General features: G+C 41.7%; 7 non-coding genes across 7 annotated transcripts; all 7 read left to right on the forward strand.

Moving 5' to 3' along the window:
• The first annotated feature begins 6118 nt into the window (after nucleotides 1-6118).
• On the forward strand, nucleotides 6119-6281 carry LOC135020907 (U1 spliceosomal RNA). The gene has a single exon (XR_010218251.1). It is a non-coding gene; the product is annotated as a U1 spliceosomal RNA (small nuclear RNA).
• A 671-nt stretch (nucleotides 6282-6952) lies between these two features.
• On the forward strand, nucleotides 6953-7116 carry LOC135020925 (U1 spliceosomal RNA). Its single transcript, XR_010218268.1, has one exon. It is a non-coding gene; the product is annotated as a U1 spliceosomal RNA (small nuclear RNA).
• Nucleotides 7117-7268: 152 nt separating this feature from the next.
• On the forward strand, nucleotides 7269-7431 carry LOC135020886 (U1 spliceosomal RNA). Its single transcript, XR_010218233.1, has one exon. It is a non-coding gene; the product is annotated as a U1 spliceosomal RNA (small nuclear RNA).
• A 670-nt stretch (nucleotides 7432-8101) lies between these two features.
• On the forward strand, nucleotides 8102-8265 carry LOC135020936 (U1 spliceosomal RNA). The gene has a single exon (XR_010218279.1). It is a non-coding gene; the product is annotated as a U1 spliceosomal RNA (small nuclear RNA).
• A 152-nt stretch (nucleotides 8266-8417) lies between these two features.
• LOC135020943 (U1 spliceosomal RNA) lies at nucleotides 8418-8580 on the forward strand. Its single transcript, XR_010218285.1, has one exon. It is a non-coding gene; the product is annotated as a U1 spliceosomal RNA (small nuclear RNA).
• A 671-nt stretch (nucleotides 8581-9251) lies between these two features.
• Nucleotides 9252-9415, forward strand: LOC135020909 (U1 spliceosomal RNA). Its single transcript, XR_010218253.1, has one exon. It is a non-coding gene; the product is annotated as a U1 spliceosomal RNA (small nuclear RNA).
• A 152-nt stretch (nucleotides 9416-9567) lies between these two features.
• Nucleotides 9568-9730, forward strand: LOC135020903 (U1 spliceosomal RNA). Its single transcript, XR_010218248.1, has one exon. It is a non-coding gene; the product is annotated as a U1 spliceosomal RNA (small nuclear RNA).
• The last annotated feature ends 9187 nt before the right edge of the window (nucleotides 9731-18917 follow it).

Raw genomic sequence — 18917 nt, forward strand, 5'->3', positions numbered from 1 at the left:
AAGGAACGGGGAACCTTATGCTGTGCACAAACCTGACTTGAATAAACAAATTCCTTGACGTCTTTAGAAAGACCAGGCCACCATACTGAGCGAGAGACTAACTCCAATGTCTTAGAGACTCCTGGATGCCCTGAAACTTTGTTATCATGGAATTCCGTTAAAACAGTAACTCTCAAAAACTCAGGGACGTAAAGACGACCAGCAGGAGTAATTCTAGGAGCTTGGTGTTGAAGCTGTTTTAACTGGGTAAATAAATCTTGTGTGAGGCCCGCCCAGATGACCGAAGATGGAAGTATGGGGGTAACAGGATTGTTATTGTGAACCGGAAGAAAGCTATGTGACAGGGCATCAGCCTTAGTATTCTTGGAACCAGGCCTGAAAGTGATTATAAATTTGAAACGCGTAAAAAATAATGCCCAACGTGCCTGCCGGGCATTAAGCCGCTTAGCCGATTCAATCTATTGCAGGTTCTTATGGTCAGTCAATACCGAAATAGTATGTTTTGCTCCCTCCAGCCAATGCCTCCACTCCTCGAAAGCCCATTTTACCGCCAGTAACTCCCGATTACCAACGTCATAGTTGGATTCAGCGGAGGAGAATTTCCTGGACATAAAGGCACAAGGATGTAACTCCAGAGACTCCGGATCCTTTTGAGAAAGGATAGCCCCCACTCCAACCTCCGAGGCATCAACCTCCACCACAAAGGGCAATTCCGGATTAGGATGTCAGAGGACTGGAGCCGAGACAAAGGCTTGTTTCAAGGCCCGGAAGGACAACTCAGCTTCACGCGACCAGTTGGTAGGATCCGCTCCTTTCTTTGTCAGAGCTACAATGGGAGCAACCAGGTCAGAAAAAGAATGAATGAACCTCCTATAATAATTCGCAAACCCTAAAAAACGCTTAATTGCTTTTAAATTGGTGGGTTGCGCCCAACTAAGGATGGCCTGGAGTTTCTTTGGTTCCATGGAAAATTATGTACCCTAAAAAAGATACTTCCGTGACATGAAACTCACACTTCTCCAGCTTGGCATATAAATGATTCTCACATAACTTTTGAAGAACCAGACGCACCTGGGTAACATGTTGTTCCATTGATTTAGAAAAAATCAGGATGTCGTCTAAGTAAACGACCACGAATTTCCCTAGGAAGTCACGGAGCACATCGTTAATGAGGTCTTGAAAAACTGCCGGAGCATTGGACAGGCCGAACGGCATCACCAGGTATTCGTAGTGACCCGACTGAGTACTGAAGGCCGTTTTCCACTCATCTCCAGATTTAATTCGGATGAGGTTGTACGCTCCTCTAAGGTCAATTTTAGAAAAAATCACAGCAGAACGTAACTGATCAAAGAGTACAGAAATCAACGGCAAAGGATAGGTGTTTTTAACTGAGATCTTATTCAGGGCTCTAAAATCAATGCAAGGTCTAAGCGAGCCATCCTTTTTCTCCACAAAGAAGAAGCCTGCACTTAAAGGAGATTTTGATGGTCTAATAAATCCTTTCTCAAGGCTCTCCTTTACATAATCATTCATAGCCGCAGTTTCTGGCCCGGATAATGCATATAATCTTCCCTTTGGCAATGCGGCACCAGGAATTAACTCAATAGCACAATCATAAGGCCGATGGGGAGGCAGAATGTCCGCATTGCCTTTGGAGAAAACATCAGCAAACTCCTGGTATTCCACCGGAATGAGTTCTGGAATGATAGCTGCTACTCTGACTGGAAACATGATACATTCCTTATCACAAAAAGTACCCCAATGTGAAATCTTCCCCGACCGCCAATCAATGGTGGGATTATGAAAGGCCAGCCAAGGGTGACCCAGAACAACTGGAACTGCTGGGCAATGTGTAAGAAAGAACTCGATTTTCTCGGAATGTAGAGCTCCTACTGTAAGTAGTACAGGGGGTGTACGGAGAGAAATAATCCCATTAGACAGCGGACTCCCATCTAAGCCATGCATGGTGACACACCTACCCAAAGGTAACTGAGGAATGCCTAAGGCCTTAGCCCAAGTTAAATCCATAAAGTTTCCTGCAGCTCCACTGTCAACAAAAGCCGACACCAAAGAACTGAGGCTGCCAAAGGAAACTTTAACTGGGACTAAAAGGGAGTTATTCGAGGAGATAAGCTGCAGACCTAGGTGAACCCCCTCACAATTCACCTGGTCAAAGCGTTTCCCGACTTGTTCGGACAATTACGAGCAAAATGTCCCTTACCCCCACAGTACAGACAAAGACCAGAATTTTGCCTTCTGGCTCTTTCTTCAGGAGACAGCCGGGAGAGACCCATCTGCATGGTCTCCTCTACGTCTTCAGGAATGGAATATACACACGGACTTGTCCTTACAGGTGCTCCTTTTTCAGCCCTCCGCTCTCTGAGACGACGATCAATCTTAATAGAAAGCTCCATGAGTTTATCGAGAGTCTCAGGAGCAGGGTACTGAAGGAGACTGTCTTTTATAGACTCTGATAAGCCGAGGCGAAACTGACTGCGCAGGGCTGGGTCATTCCAGCCACAGTCGTTCGACCAACGGCGAAACTCCGTACAATAAACCTCTGCAGGATTTCTACCCTGTCTGAGAGGGCGCAACTGACTTTCAGCGGACGCCTCTCTATCAGGGTCATCATACAAGAGCCCTAAAGACTCAAAAAAAGCGTCAATTGACAACAATGCCGGATCCTCTGCTCTTAAACCAAATGCCCAGGTCTGAGGATCCCCCTGGAGCAAAGAAATAATAAACCCGACCCGCTGAGATTCAGTACCCGAGGAAGTCGGTCTTAAACGAAAATAAAGTTTACAGGATTCTTTAAAATTAAAAAACTCTTTTCTATCACCAGAAAAACGGTCAGGCAAATGCATCTTTGGTTCAGGGACTACCCTTGGGGAAGCTCGCAAAAGATCTTCCTGCGACTTCACCCGAAGAGAAAGATCCTGAACCATCTGAGTAAGTTCTTGAATCTGGCTGACTAAGAGCTGACCAGGATTTGGCCCTAAACCTGTTGGATTCATGAGGCCGATAAACTCTCACAAAACTGAATGAGAAAAAATTAAACCCCGTTTAATTTTAAGTTTTGGTATGGCCGGTAATAATGTTATGATTCCAGCACTCTGGTCAGAGAAGATCTTATGGCAAGGACTGGAGCACTGGAACGGAATGCTGGGGAAGGGAGCAGGACAGGAAAATAGCCCCTGGCGCCCTAACTCTGTTGTCTCACCCGTGTTGTCAGAAATCCCCTGCAAGACTATGGTTTCTTGAGCCCTTGGCAGCCGCGTTTGAAGGGCGGATTATGTCTGCCCAACTTCGATGCCCCCCCGGTCTTAATGAGAGACAAAGGGAAACCTGAGACAGGGTGATAACAAGAGGCCCTCTAACTAAACAACCAGGCCAGGGGCTAAGCAAACTCAAAACTATAATAAGTAGACAAGTCAAAATTTCAAACCCCCTGTTATGGTGTAGGGTACCTGGCCTTCTCTGATGTAATCAGAGTTAGATTTGATTCAGTGATTTTATAAAAACAGCTAGGAAGCACAATTTAGCAGTGGGTTGCAGAGAAAAAAAATATGCTGGCAGAAAAATCCAATTGAGTGATTAAACAGCTCTTCATTTTCTGGCTTTATTTTTATGCTAACAAATTTGTTCTCTGAAAAGTGTCCACAAAGCCAAGTCTCTGATTAACACCTTTGTAAGGATGGTTTTTCACCTATTACTAAATTAAACTTGCTTCATTGGAAAGGCAGCAAGATGCATCCTCATTTCAATGGTAAGTCAACCTTCTTGCCCTATGTTCCCTGTCAACGGATGAAGACGCATCATTTTCTACCGCAGTCATTTTGGCCCAATAGATATGCAAGAAGTTTAGATTCCCCTTTCTTTGCAGGTAGAGGAAGGAAAAGGAAGAGGTCTGTAGCCTCTTCAAGATCGCAGGACCAGAGATTGTCCTCTGCTTCTGCCAAATCCACTGCATGACACTGGGGCTTTCTTGCAGGAGCCCACACCAGTGGGGGCACGTCTAAAACTCTTCAGTCAGTTCTGGATTCATTCGGACCTGGACTCGTGGGTTTTACAAATAGTGTCCCAAGGGTACAAACTGGGGTTTCAAGACGTTCCCCCTCACCGATTGTTCAAATTGGCCTTAGTCAGCAGGGAGAAGGTTTTTATTCAAGCCTCTTCGTGGTCCCGAAGCCGGACGGCTCAGTCAGACCAATCTTAAATCTGAAATCCATCAATTTCTTCCTAAAGAAATTCAATTTCAAGATGGAATTTCTCAGGGCAGTGATCTCCAGTCCGGAGGACGGAGATTTCATGGTTTTGGTAGACATAAAGGATGCCTACTTACATGTTCCCATTTAGCCACTGCCTCAAGCTACCTAAGGTTTGCAATTCAGGATTGTCATTACCAATTTCAGACATTGCCGTTTGGTCTGTCCACGGCTCCGAGGATTTTCACCAGGGTGATGGCGGAAATTATGGTTCTCCTTCGCAAGCAAGGAGTCACAATTATCCCGTACTTGGATGATCTCCTGATAAAGGCGAGATCCAGGGACCAGTTGGTGCAAAACATTGCACTCTCCCTGACAGTTCTTCAACAACATGGTTGGCTCCTAAACTTGCCAAAATCGCAGTTGGTCCCAATGACGCGGTTGTTGTTTTTGGGAGTCATACTGTTAGGCGCCGGGGTCCGCTTGATGGTCTGCGCGGCCCGGCGCCTAGCAACTAGAGACGCCGTGCACGTACAGCCGCCGGCTCCCTAGCAACGCTAGACGCCGGGCGCGCTGAGCCGCACGGACCCTAGCAACGGGGACGCCACTGGCGGACCGCGTTCCCCGTTGCTAGGCTTTAGGAAATTAAGATATTCACCTGCTCTCTGGCCGTGCAGCAAGGCAGCTGCACGGCATTTATTCTAATCAGCCTTTAGCAGCTGATTGGAGGACTCCTTGTTAAATACACTCCCAGGGCTTCTCACAGACGCCGGTAATAGCTTCCTGCATGCTGCCTTTGTTTGCTGAGAGTCTGTTTCCAGTCCTGCTGTATCCGGTCATTCCAGTCCGCAGAAGTCCGGTATTCGAGAGTTGTCATCTCATCCCAAGAGTTCGTTTGGTTCCCTGGAGTCCTGACTGATCACCGTTTTATATCCAGTGGTGTTCGTGAGTTGCGGCTCTGCCGTGTGTTGCGGCTCAGCCGCTTTACCTTTTATATTTTGTGTTTGGAGCATTTGCGGAGGGTTCCGCTTCCACAAGTCCTCTCTGGTACTTGGCGGTGCCGGGTAGGAGAATTGGACAAGTGGATATTTTGGTTGTCCTTTTTCCTGGCGGTTTCTCCGCACATATTATAGTTTTGAGTTTGCTTAGCCCCTGGCCTGGTTGTTTAGTTAGAGGGCCTCTTGTTATCACCCTGTCTCAGGTTTCCCTTTGTCTCTCATTAAGACCGGGGGGCATCGAAGTTGGGCAGACATAATCCGCCCTTCAAACGCGGCTGCCAAGGGCTCAAGAAACCATAGTCTCGCAGGGGATTTCTGACAAGATCTTCTCTGACCAGAGTGCTGGAATCATAACATTATTACCGGCCATACCAAAACTTAAAATTAAGCGGGGTTTAATTTTTTCTCATTCAGTTTTGTGAGAGTTTATCGGCCTCATGAATCCAACAGGTTTAGGGCCAAATCCTGGTCAGCTCTTAGTCAGCCAGATTCAAGAACTTACTCAGTTGGTTCAGGATCTTTCTCTTCGGGTGAAGTCGCAGGAAGATCTTTTGCGAGCTTCCCCAAGGGTAGTCCCTGAACCAAAAATGCATTTGCCTGACCGTTTTTCTGGTGATAGAAAAGAGTTTTTTAATTTTAAAGAATCCTGTAAACTTTATTTTCGTTTAAGACCGACTTCCTCGGGTACTGAATCTCAGCGGGTCGGGTTTATTATTTCTTTGCTCCAGGGGGATCCTCAGACCTGGGCATTTGGTTTAAGAGCAGAGGATCCGGCATTGTTGTCAATTGACGCTTTTTTTGAGTCTTTAGGGCTCTTGTATGATGACCCTGATAGAGAGGCGTCCGCTGAAAGTCAGTTGCGCGCTCTCAGACAGGGTAGAAATCCTGCAGAGGTTTGTTGTACGGAGTTTCGCCGTTGGTACCTGCCAGGTGAGATACTATGATCATGTTGGTGCTTCTCCCAGGGCAAGGCTCACCCATTGCACTCTGGGTGTGCTGCCCCTGTGATTTCCCCAAATGTGGGAAACTTGACTGCATAATTTGTGTTTCCCCTGGTCGGCTCTCGTATAATTCAGATCTCTTTGTCTCAGGTCTCTCTCCAGCCTAGTTTGCTGTCTGTTTCCACTTCTCTTTTCTTGAGCCGCTCCCTTCTATGCCCTTGCGCACTATCCTGACTTCTCCCGTCTGCTTACTTTGTGCCTTCCAACACACAATGCAAACTACAGGTAGTGCTGCAGGGCCCACACCCTTTTACTTGCCTCACAGAGCAGCTCTGGAGCTGTTACAGTGCCCAGCTGCTGCAAGAAATCAGCTTGAATGCTTCAGGGGCTGGGGCATTGCCAACATGAGCCCCACACCGAAGGACGGTGGGGGTGTTTAATGCGAACTAAGGGTCACCCAAGCGCCGCAAAAGGCCGCCATGCCCTGCATGCCCCTTTTCTCTTTTCATATGCAGACGAGGGTTGAAGCCAACTTTGACCCACTGCTTGGATGGCATTACCATATGCAAATCAATCTGCTGCAGGCCTTCCCCCAGGAATGCTTGCACTAGTTGTTGCATTTGGTTTGTTGTTTGGGGGTGCTTCAGTATTAGGCAGCCTTCTGCCCTCCCATGTTCATCTGAAAATATGTGTTCTCCCTGCAGTTGTTGTCCCCAGATGAGAGTTCCCTTGTGCTGCCTCAGTTGAATCTCCTTTACTTGACAGAGATGTGCCTGAGCAGCGGCCCTCCCCAGCCCTATCCCAAATCATACTTATTTTGCATAGGAGATACCATGGTCATGAAGATTGTTCTCCCAGGTTGAGGTTCATTCATTGCATTCTGGGTATGCTGACCCCTGTGATTTCCCCAAATGTGGGAAACTCGACTGCATTATTTGTGGTAGTGGGGGACTGTGTTTGTGCTTTCCTCTGCTCAGCTCTGGTAAAAATCAGATTTCTATGTCTCAGATCTTCCTCTAGCCTTGTTCTTCTTTCGAGAGTTCCCTTGTGCTGCCTCAGTTGGATCTCCTTCACTTGACAGGGGGGTGCCCGAGCAGCGACCCTCCCCAGCTCTAGCCCAACTCCTACTTACCTGCCAGGTGAGAACCTATGATCAGGAAGGTGCTTCTCCCAGGGCAAGGCTCACCCATTGCACTCTGGGTGTGCTGCTCCTGCGATTTCCCCAAATGTGGGAAACTTGACTGCATAATTTGTGTTTCCTCTGGTCGGCTCTCGTATAATTCAGATCTCTTTGTCTCAGGTCTTTCTCCAGCCTAGTTTGCTGTCTGTTTCCACTTCTCTTTTCTTGAGCCGCTCCCTTCTATGCCCTTGCACACTATACTGACCTCTCCCGTCTGCTTACTTGTGCCTTCCAACGCACAATGCATACTACAGGTAGTGCTGCAGGGCCCACACCCTTTTACATGCTTTTCAGAACAGCTCTGGAGCTGTTACAGTGCCCAGCTGCTGCAAGAAATCATCTTGAATGCTTCAGGGGCTGGGGCATAGCCAACATGAGACCCACACCGAAGGAGGGTGGAGATGTTTAATGTGAATTAGGGGTCATCCAAGTGCCACAAAAGGACGCCATGCCCTGCACATCCCTTTTTTCTTTTCATATGCAGACGAGGGTTGAAGCCAACTTTGACCCACTGCTTGGATGACATCACCATATGCAAATCCATCTGCTGTAGGCCTTCCCCCAGGAATGCTTGTACTAGTTGTTGCATTTGGTTTGTTGTTTGGGGGTGCTTCAGTATTAGGCAGCCTTCTGCCCTCCCATGTTCATCTGAAAATATGTGTTCTCCCAGCAGTTGTTGTCCCCAGATGAGAGTTCCCTTGTGCTGCCTCAGTTGAATCTCCTTTACTTGACAGAGATGTGCCTGAGCAGCGGCCCTCCCCAGCTCTATCCCAAATCATACTTATTTTGCATAGGAGATACCATGGTCATGAAGATTGTTCTCCCAGGGTGAGGTTCATTCATTGCATTCTGGGTATGCTGACTCCTATGATTTCCCCAAATGTGGGAAACTTGACTGCATTATTTGTGGTAGTGGGGGACTGTGTTTGTGCTTTCCTCTGGTCAGCTCTGGTAAAAGTCAGATTTATTTGTCTCAGATCTTCCTCTAGCCTTGTTCTTCTTTCGAGAGTTCCCTTGTGCTGCCTCAGTTGGATCTCCTTCAATTGACAGGGGGGTGCCCGAGCATCGACCCTCCCCAGCTCAAGCCCAACTCCTACTTACCTGCCAGGTGAGATATTATGATCATGAAGGTGCTTCTCCCAGGGCAAGGCTCACCCATTGCACTCTGGGTGTGCTGCTCCTGCGATTTCCCCAAATGTGGGAAACTTGACTGCATAATTTGTGTTTCCCCTGGTCAGCTCTCGTATAATTCAGATCTCTTTGTCTCAGGTCTCTCTCCAGCCTAGTTTGCTGTCTGTTTCAACTTCTCTTTTCTTGAGCCGCTCCCTTCTATGCCCTTGCGCACTATCTTGACTTCTCCCATCTGCTTACTTTGTGCCTTCCAACGCACAATGCGAACTACAGGTAGTGCTGCAGGGCCCACACCCTTTTACTTGCCTTACAGAGCAGCTCTGGAGCTATTACAGTGCCCAGCTGCTGCAAGTAATCAGCTTGAATGCTTCAGGGGCTGGGGCATAGCCAACATGAGCCCCACACCGAAGTAGGGTGGAGGTGTTTAATGCGAACTAGGGGTCATCCAAGCGCCGCAAAAGGCCGCCATGCCCTGCACGCCCCTTTTCTCTTTTCATATGCAGACGAGGGTTGAAGCCAACTTTGACCCACTGCTTGGATGACATCACCATATGCAAATCCATCTGCTGCAGGCCTTCCCCCAGGAATGCTTGTACTAGTTGTTGCATTTGGTTTGTTGTTTGGGGGTGCTTCAGTATTAGGCAGCCTTCTGCCCTCCCATGTTCATCTGAAAATATGTGTTCTCCCTGCAGTTGTTGTCCCCAGATGAGAGTTCCCTTGTGCTGCCTCAGTTGAATCTCCTTTACTTGACAGAGATGTGCCTGAGCAGCGGCCCTCCCCAGCCCTATCCCAAATCATACTTATTTTGCATAGGAGATACCATGGTCATGAAGATTGTTCTCCCAGGGTGAGGTTCATTCATTGCATTCTGGGTATGCTGACCCCTGTGATTTCCCCAAATGTGGGAAACTCGACTGCATAATTTGTGGTAGTGGGGGACTGTGTTTGTGCTTTCCTCTGGTCAGCTCTGGTAAAAGCCAGATTTCTGTGTCTCAGATCTTCCTCTAGCCTTGTTCTTCTTTCGAGAGTTCTCTTGTGCTGCCTCAGTTGGATCTCCTTCACTTGACAGGGGGGTGCCCGAGCAGCGACCCTCCTCAGCTCTTGCCCAACTCCTACTTACCTGCCAGGTGAGATACTATGATCATGAAGGTGCTTCTCCCAGGGCAAGGCTCACCCATTGCACTCTGTGTGTGCTGCTCCAGCTATTTCCCCAAATGTGGGAAACTCGACTGCATAATTTGTGTTTCCCCTGGTCGGCTCTCGTATAATTCAGATCTCTTTGTCTCAGGTCTCTCTCCAGCCTAGTTTGCTGTCTGTTTCCACTTCTCTTTTCTTGAGCCGCTCCCTTCTATGCCCTTGCGCACTATCCTGACTTCTCCCGTCTGCTTACTTTGTGCCTTCCAACGCACAATGCGAACTACAGGTAGTGCTGCAGGGCCCACACCCTTTTAGTTCCCATACAGAGCAGCTCTGGAGCTGTTACAGTGCCCAGCTGCTGCAAGAAATCAGCTTGAATGTTCTTCGTTGATTGATGGAAGAAACATCTTACAAAAACTCTCCAGATTATTGACTTTTTAAAGTTTTTCTAGGAAACGTTCTAGATGAATGCTTATTAGCGTTTGTCAGAATGTACGTTTGCAAAGTGTCTCTGTGGCGCAATCAGTTAGCGTGTTCGGTTATTATCCAAAAGGTTGGTGGTTCAATCCCACCCAGGGACGTAATTTACCTTGTTATCAGATTTTGGTGATCTTTAAGTAGACAAGTCAAAATTTCAAACCCCCTCTTGTGGTGTAGGGTACCTGGCCTTCTCTGATGTAATCAGAGTTAGATTTGATTAAGTGATTTTATAAAAAAAACAGCTAGGAAGCACAATTTAGCAGTGGGTTGCAGAGAAAAAGAAATATGCTGGCAAAAAAATCCAATTGAGTGATTAAACAGCTCTTCATTTTCTTGCTTTATTTTTGTGCTAACAAATTTTTTCTCTGAAAAGTGTCCACAAAGCCAAGTATCTGATTAACACCTTTGTAGGGATGGTTTTTCACCTATTACTAAATTAAACTTGCTTCATTGGAAAGGCAGCAAGATGCATCGTCATTTCAATATCTACTGAAATAATACAGGTTGACACCAGGAAACATTAACGCCACTGCATCCTTGCTGCTTTCTCATGTGGAAGTCTGTTTAATGTGAAAACAAGGTGATATCTAATTAGCACACAGGTAAGGAATTAAGAAAATCTTTATTTAAGGGTGAAGATGTTTCTCACAAAATCGTTGCCCCAATGCATCATTGAAATTCAAGCTGGAAAGATGATTTTAATATATCACTTGTACATTTTGTATTGCTCTTCTGGTGACAATGTAGTTTGTTTTTGTCAATTACCATTTTAATAATAGGGTAAAGAAAATTAAGTGGATTTTTGAAAGAAAACAATACTGTCAATATACTATTAAACAAATTAAAATGGTAAAAGTTATTGTACTTTAAGTAAAAATAAAAGAGCCAAAATATCAATCCCAATATTGGATTACTTTAATTAAAAAAAAATGCATATAGCAGAGGATAGTTTCAATCTGCCTACCTCTGGGTTATCGGCCCAGCATGCTTCCATTGCAGTACTCTGCTGCACATGTAAGTGCAAGAGATCCTGAAGCACTCACTCATCGTGGGAAAGTACCAATGTGTTTCTTCGTTGGTTGATGGAAGAAACATCTTACAAAAACTCTCCAGATTATTGACTTTTTAAAGTTTTTCTAGGAAACGTTCTAGATGAATGCTTATTAGCCTTTGTCAGTATGTACTTTTTGCAAAGTGTCTCTGTGGCGCAATCGGTTAGTGTGTTCGGCTATTAACCAAAAGGTTGGTGGTTCAATCCCATCCAGGGATGTAATTGACCTTGTGATCAGATTTTGGTGATATTTAAGTAGACAAGTCAAAATTTCAAACCCCCTGTTATGGTGTGGGTACCTGGCCTTCCCTGATGTAATCAGAGTTAGATTTGATTCAGTGATTTTATAAAAACAGCTAGGAAGCACAATTTAGCAGTAGGTTGCAGAGAAAAAAAATATGCTGGCAGAAAAATCCAATTGAGTGAATAAACAGCTCTTCATTTTCTGGCTTTATTTTTATGCTAACAAATTTGTTCTCTGAAAAGTGTCCACAAAGCCAAGTCTCTGATTAACACCTTTGTAAGGATGGTTTTTCACCTATTACTAAATTAAACTTGCTTCATTGGAAAGGCAGCAAGATGCATCCTCATTTCAATGTCTACTGAAATAATACAGGTTGACACCAGGAAACATTAACGCCACTGCATCCTTGCTGCTTTCTCATGTGGAAGTCTGTTTAATGTGAAAACAAGGTGATATCTAATTAGCACACAGGTAAGGAATTAAGAAAATCTTTTTTTAAGGGTGAAGATGTTTCTCACAAAATCGTTGCCCCAATGCATCATTGAAATTCAACCTGGAAAGATGATTTTAATATATCACTTGTACATTTTGTATTGCTCTTCTGGTGACAATGTAGTTTGTTTTTGTCAATTACCATTTTAATAATAGGGTAAAGAAAATTAAGTGGATTTTTGAAAGAAAACAATACTGTCAATATACTATTAAAACAAATTAAAATGGTAAAAGTTATTGTACTTTAAGTAAAAATAAAAGAGCAAAAATATCCATCCCAGTTTTGGATTACTTTAATTAACAAAAAAAATGCATATAACAAAGGATAGTTTCAATCTGCCTACCTCTGGGTTATGGGCCCAGCATGCTTCCATTGGAGTACTCTGCTGCACATGTAAGTGCAAGAGATCCTGAAGCACTCACTCATCATGGGAAAGTACCAATGTGTTTCTTTGTTGGTTGATGGAAGAAACATCTTACAAAAACTCTCCAGATTATTGACGTTTTAAAGTTTTTCTAGGAAACGTTCTAGATGAATGCTTATTAGCCTTTGTCAGTATGTACTTTTTGCAAAGTGTCTCTGTGGCGCAATTGGTTAGTGTGTACGGCTATTAACCAAAAGGTTGGTGGTTAAATTCTACCCAGGGACGTAATTGACCTTGTGATCAGATTTTGGTGATATTTAAGTAGACAAGTCAAAATTTCAAACCCCATCTATTGTGTAGGGTACCTGGCCTTCTCTGATGTAATCAGAGTTAGATTTGATTCAGTGATTTTATAAAAACAGCTAGGAAGCACAATTTAGCAGTGGGTTGCAGAGAAAAAGAAATATGCTGGCAAAAAAATCCAATTGAGTGATTAAACAGCTCTTCATTTCTGGCTTTATTTTTATGCTAACAAATTTGTTCTCTGAAAAGTGTCCACAAAGCCAAGTCTCTGATTAACACCTTTGTAGGGATGGTTTTTCACCTATTACTAAATTAAACTTGCTTCATTGGAAAGGCAGCAAGATGCATCCTCATTTCAATGTCTACTGAAATAATACAGGTTGACACCAGGAAACATTAACGCCACTGCATCCTTGCTGCTTTCTCATGTGGAAGTCTGTTTAATGTGAAAACAAGGTGATATCTAATTAGCACACAGGTAAGGAATTAAGAAAATCTTTATTTAAGGGTGAAGATGTTTCTCACAAAATCGTTGCCCCAATGCATCATTGAAATTCAAGCTGGAAAGATGATTTTAATATATCACTTGTACATTTTGTATTGCTCTTCTGGTGACAATGTAGTTTGTTTTTGTCAATTACCATTTTAATAATAGGGTAAAGAAAATTAAGAGGATTTTTGAAAGAAAACAATACTGTCAATATACTATTAAAACAAATTAAAATGGTAAAAGTTATTGTACTTTAAGTAAAAATAAAAGAGCAAAAATATCAATCCCAGTTTTGGATTACTTTAATTAACAAAAAAAAATGCATATAGCAAAGGATAATTTCAATCTGCCTACCTCTGGGTTATGGGCCCAGCATGCTTCCATTGCAGTACTCTGCTGCACATGTAAGTGCAAGAGATCCTGAAGCACTCACTCATCATGGGAAAGTACCAATGTGTTTCTTCGTTGGTTGATGGAAGAAACATCTTACAAAAACTCTCCAGATTATTGACTTTTTAAAGTTTTTCTAGGAAACGTTCTAGATGAATGCTTATTAGCCTTTGTCAGTATGTACTTTTGCAAAGTGTCTCTGTGGCGCAATTGGTTAGTGTGTAAGGCTATTAACAAAAGGTTGGTGGTTCAATCCCACCCAGGAATGTAATTGACCTTGTGATCAGATTTTGGTGATATTTAAGTAGACAAGTCAAAATTTCAAACCCCCTCTTATTGTGTAGGGTACCTGGCCTTCTCTGATGTAATCAGAGTTAGATTTGATTCAGTGATTTTATAAAAAACAGCTAGGAAGCACAATTTAGCAGTGGGTTGCAGATAAAAAAAATATGCTGGCAAAAAAATACAATTGAGTGATTAAACAGCTCTTCATTTTCTGGCTTTATTTTTATGCTAACAAATTTGTTCTCTGAAAAGTGTCCACAAAGCCAAGTCTCTGATTAACACCTTTGTAGGGATGGTTTTTCACCTATTACTAAATTAAACTTGCTTCATTGGAAAGGCAGCAAGATGCATCCTCATTTCAATGTCTACTGAAATAATACAGGTTGACACCAGGAAACATTAACGCCACTGCATCCTTGCTGCTTTCTCATGTGGAAGTCTGTTTAATGTGAAAACAAGGTGATATCTAATTAGCACACAGGTAAGGAATTAAGAAAATCTTTATTTAAGGGTGAAGATGTTTCTCACAAAATCGTTGCCCCAATGCATCATTGAAATTCAAGCTGGAAAGATGATTTTAATATATCACTTGTACATTTTGTATTGCTCTTCTGGTGACAATGTAGTTTGTTTTTGTCAATTACCATTTTTTTTAATAATAGGGTAAAGAAAATTAAGTGGATTTTTGAAAGAAAACAATACTGTCAATATACTATCAAAACAAATTAAAATGGTAAAAGTTATTGTACTTTAAGTAAAAATAAAAGAGCCAAAATATCAATCCCAGTTTTGGATTACTTTAATTAACAAAAAAAATGCATATAGCAAAGGATAGTTTCAATCTGCCTACCTCTGGGTTATGGGCCCAGCATGCTTCCATTGCAGTACTCTGCTGCACATGTAAGTGCAAGAGATCCTGAAGCACTCACTCATCATGGGAAAGTACCAATGTGTTTCTTCATTGGTTGATGTAAGAAACATCTTACAAAAACTCTCCAGATTATTGACTTTTTAAAGTTTTTCTAGGAAACGTTTTAGATGAATGCTTATTAGCCTTTGTCAGTATGTACTTTTGCAAAGTGTCTCTGTGGCGCAATTGGTTAGTGTGTAAGGCTATTAACCAAAAGGTTGGTGGTTCAATCCCACCCAGGGACGTAATTGACCTTGTGATCAGATTTTGGTGATATTTAAGTAGACAAGTCAAAATTTCAAACCCCATCTTATTGTGTAGGGTACCTGGCCTTCTCTGATGTAATCAGAGTTAGATTTGATTCATTGATTTTATAAAAACAGCTAGGAAGCACAATTTAGCAGTGGTTTGCAGAGAAAAAAAAATATGCTGGCAGAAAAATCCAATTGAGTGATTAAACAGGTCTTCATTTTCTGGCTTTATTTTTATGCTAACAAATTTGTTCTCTGAAAAGTATCCACAAAGCCAAGTCTCTGATTAACACCTTTGTAAGGATGGTTTTTCACCTATTACTAAATTAAACTTGCTTCATTGGAAAGGCAGCAAGATGCATCCTCATTTCAATGTCTACTGAAATAATACAAGTTGACACCAGGAAACATTAACGCCACTGCATCCTTGCTGCTTTCTCATGTGGAAGTCTGTTTAATGTGAAAACAAGGTGATATCTAATTATCACACAGGTAAGGAATTAAGAAAATCTTTATTTAAGGGTGAAGATGTTTCTCACAAAATCGTTGCCCTAATGCATCATTGAAATTCAAGCTGGAAAGATGATTTTAATATATCACTTGTACATTTTGTATTGCTCTTCTGGTGACAATGTAGTTTGTTTTTGTCAATTACCATTTTAATAATAGGGTAAAGAAAATTAAGTGGATTTTTGAAAGAAAACAATACTGTCAATATACTGTCAAAACAAATTAAAATGGTAAAAGTTATTGTACTTTAAGTAAAAATAAAAGAGCCAAAATATCAATCCCAGTTTTGGATTACTTTAATTAACAAAAAAAAATTCATATAGCAAAGGATAGTTTCAATCTGCCTACCTCTGGGTTATGGGCCCAGCATGCTTCCATTGCAGTACTCTGCTGCACATGTAAGTGCAAAAGATCCTGAAGCACTCACTCATCATGGGAAAGTACCAATGTGTTTCTTCATTGGTTGATGGAAGAAACATCTTACAAAAACTCTCCAGATTATTGACTTTTTAAAGTTTTTCTAGGAAACGTTCTAGATGAATGCTTATTAGATTTTGTCAGTATGTACTTTGGCAAAGTGTCTCTGTGGCGCAATTGGTTAGTGTGTAAGGCTATTAACCAAAAGGTTGGTGGTTCAATCCCACCCAGGGACGTAATTGACCTTGTGTTCAGATTTTGGTGATCTTTAAGTAGACAAGTCAAAATTTCAAACCCCCTCTTATTGTGTAGGGTACCTGGCCTTCTCTGATGTTATCAGAGTTAGATTTGATTCAGTGATTTTATAAAAAAAACAGCTAGGAAGCACAATTTAGCAGTGGGTTGCAGAGAAAAAAAAATATGCTGGCAAAAAAATCCAATTGAGTGATTAAACAGCTCTTCATTTTCTGGTTTATTTTTATGCTAACAAATTTGTTCTCTGAAAAGTGTCCACAAAGCCAAGTCTCTGATTAACACCTTTGTAGGGATGGTTTTTCACCTATTACTAAATTAAACTTGCTTCATTGGAAAGGCAGCAAGAGGCATCCTCATTTCAATGTCTACTGAAATAATACAGGTTGACACCAGGAAACATTAACGCCACTGCATCCTTGCTGCTTTCTCATGTGGAAGTCTGTTTAATGTGAAAACAAGGTGATATCTAATTAGCACACAGGTAAGGAATTAAGAAAATCTTTATTTAAGGGTGAAGATGTTTCTCACAAAATCGTTGCCCCAATGCATCATTGAAATTCAAGCTGGAAAGATGATTTTAATATATCACTTGTACATTTTGTATTGCTCTTCTGGTGACAATGTAGTTTGTTTTTGTCAATTACCATTTTAATAATAGGGTAAAGAAAATTAAGTGGATTTTTGAAAGAAAACAATACTGTCAATATACTATCAAAACAAATTAAAATGGTAAAAGTTATTGTACTTTAAGTAAAAATAAAAGAGCCAAAATATCAATCCCAGTTTTGGATTACTTTAATTAACAAAAAAAATGCATATAGCAAAGGATAGTTTCAATCTGCCTACCTCTGGGTTATGGGCCCAGCATGCTTCCATTGCAGTACTCTGCTGCACATGTAAGTGCAAAAGATCCTGAAGCACTCACTCATCATGGGAAAGTACCAATGTGTTTCTTCATTGGTTGATGGAAGAAACATCTTACAAAAACTCTCCAGATTATTGACTTTTTAAAGTTTTTCTAGGAAACGTTCTAGATGAATGCTTATTAGATTTTGTCAGTATGTACTTTTGCAAAGTGTCTCTGTGGTGCAATTGGTTAGTGTGTAAGGCTATTAACCAAAAGGTTGGTGGTTCAATCCCACCCAGGGACGTAATTGACCTTGTGTTCAGATTTTGGTAATCTTTAAGTAGACAAGTCAAAATTTCAAACCCCCTCTTATTGTGTAGGGTACCTGGCCTTCTCTGATGTTATCAGAGTTAGATTTGATTCAGTGATTTTATAAAAAACAGCTAGGAAGCACAATTTAGCAGTGGGTTGCAGAGAAAAAAAATATGCTGGCAAAAAAATCCAATTGAGTGATTAAACAGCTCTTCATTTTCTGGTTTATTTTTATGCTAACAAATTTGTTCTCTGAAAAGTGTCCACAAAGCCAAGTCTCTGATTAACACCTTTGTAGGGATGGTTTTTCACCTATTACTAAATTAAACTTGCTTCATTGGAAAGGCAGCAAGATGCATCCTCATTTCAATGTCTACTGAAATAATACAGGTTGACACCAGGAAACATTAACGCCACTGCATCCTTGCTGCTTTCTCATGTGGAAGTCTGTTTAATGTGAAAACAAGGTGATATCTAATTAGCACACAGGTAAGGAATTAAGTAAATCTTTATTTAAGGGTGAAGATGTTTCTCACAAAATCGTTGCCCCAATGCATCATTGAAATTCAAGCTGGAAAGATGATTTTAATATATCACTTGTACATTTTGTATTGCTCTTCTGGTGACAATGTAGTTTGTTTTTGTCAATTACCATTTTAATAATAGGGTAAAGAAAATTAAGTGGATTTTTGAAAGAAAACAATACTGTCAATATACTATTAAAACAAATTAAAATGGTAAAAGTTATTGTACTTTAAGTAAAAATAAAAGAGCCAAAATATCAATCCCAGTTTTGGATTACTTTAATTAACAAAAAAAAAGCATATAGCAGAGGATATTTTCAATCTGCCTACCTCTGGGTTATGGGCCCAGCATGCTTCCATTGCTGTACTCTGCTGCACATGTAAGTGCAAGAGATCCTGAAGCACTCACTCATCATGGGAAAGTACCAATGTGTTTCTTCGTTGGTTGATGGAAGAAACATCTTACAAAAACTCTCCAGATTATTGACTTTTTAAAGTTTTTCTAGGAAACGTTTTAGATGAATGCTTATTAGCCCTTGTCAGTATATACTTTTGCAATGTGTCTCTGTGGCGCAATCAGTTAGTGTGTACGGCTATTAACCAAAAGGTTGGTGGTTCAATCCCACCCAGGTACGTAATTGACCTTGTTATCAGATTTTGGTGATCTTTAAGTAGACAAGTCAAAATTTCAAACCCCCTGTTATGGTGTAGGGTACCTGGCCTTCTCTGATGTAATCAGAGTTAGATTTGATTCAGTGATTTTATAAAAACAGCTAGGAAGCACAATTTAGCAGTGGGTTGCAGAGAAAAAGAAATATGCTGGCAGAAAAATCCAATTGAGTGATTAAACAGCTCTTCATTTTCTGGCTTTATTTTTATGCTAACAAATTTGTTCTCTGAAAAGTGTCCACAAAGCAAAGTCTCTGATTAACACCTTTGTAGGGATGGTTTTTCACCTATTACTAAATTAAACTTGCTTCATTGGAAAGGCAGCAAGATGCATCCTCATTTCAATGTCTACTGAAATAATACAGGTTGACACCAGGAAACATTAACGCCACTGCATCCTTGCTGCTTTCTCATGTGGAAGTCTGTTTAATGTGAAAACAAGGTGATATCTAATTAGCACACAGGTAAGGAATTAAGAAAATCTTTATTTAAGGGTGAAGATGTTTCTCACAAAATCGTTGCCCCAATGC

Source organism: Pseudophryne corroboree, unplaced genomic scaffold, assembly GCF_028390025.1.
Source record: "Pseudophryne corroboree isolate aPseCor3 unplaced genomic scaffold, aPseCor3.hap2 scaffold_360, whole genome shotgun sequence".
Taxonomy (NCBI): Eukaryota; Metazoa; Chordata; class Amphibia; order Anura; family Myobatrachidae; genus Pseudophryne; species Pseudophryne corroboree.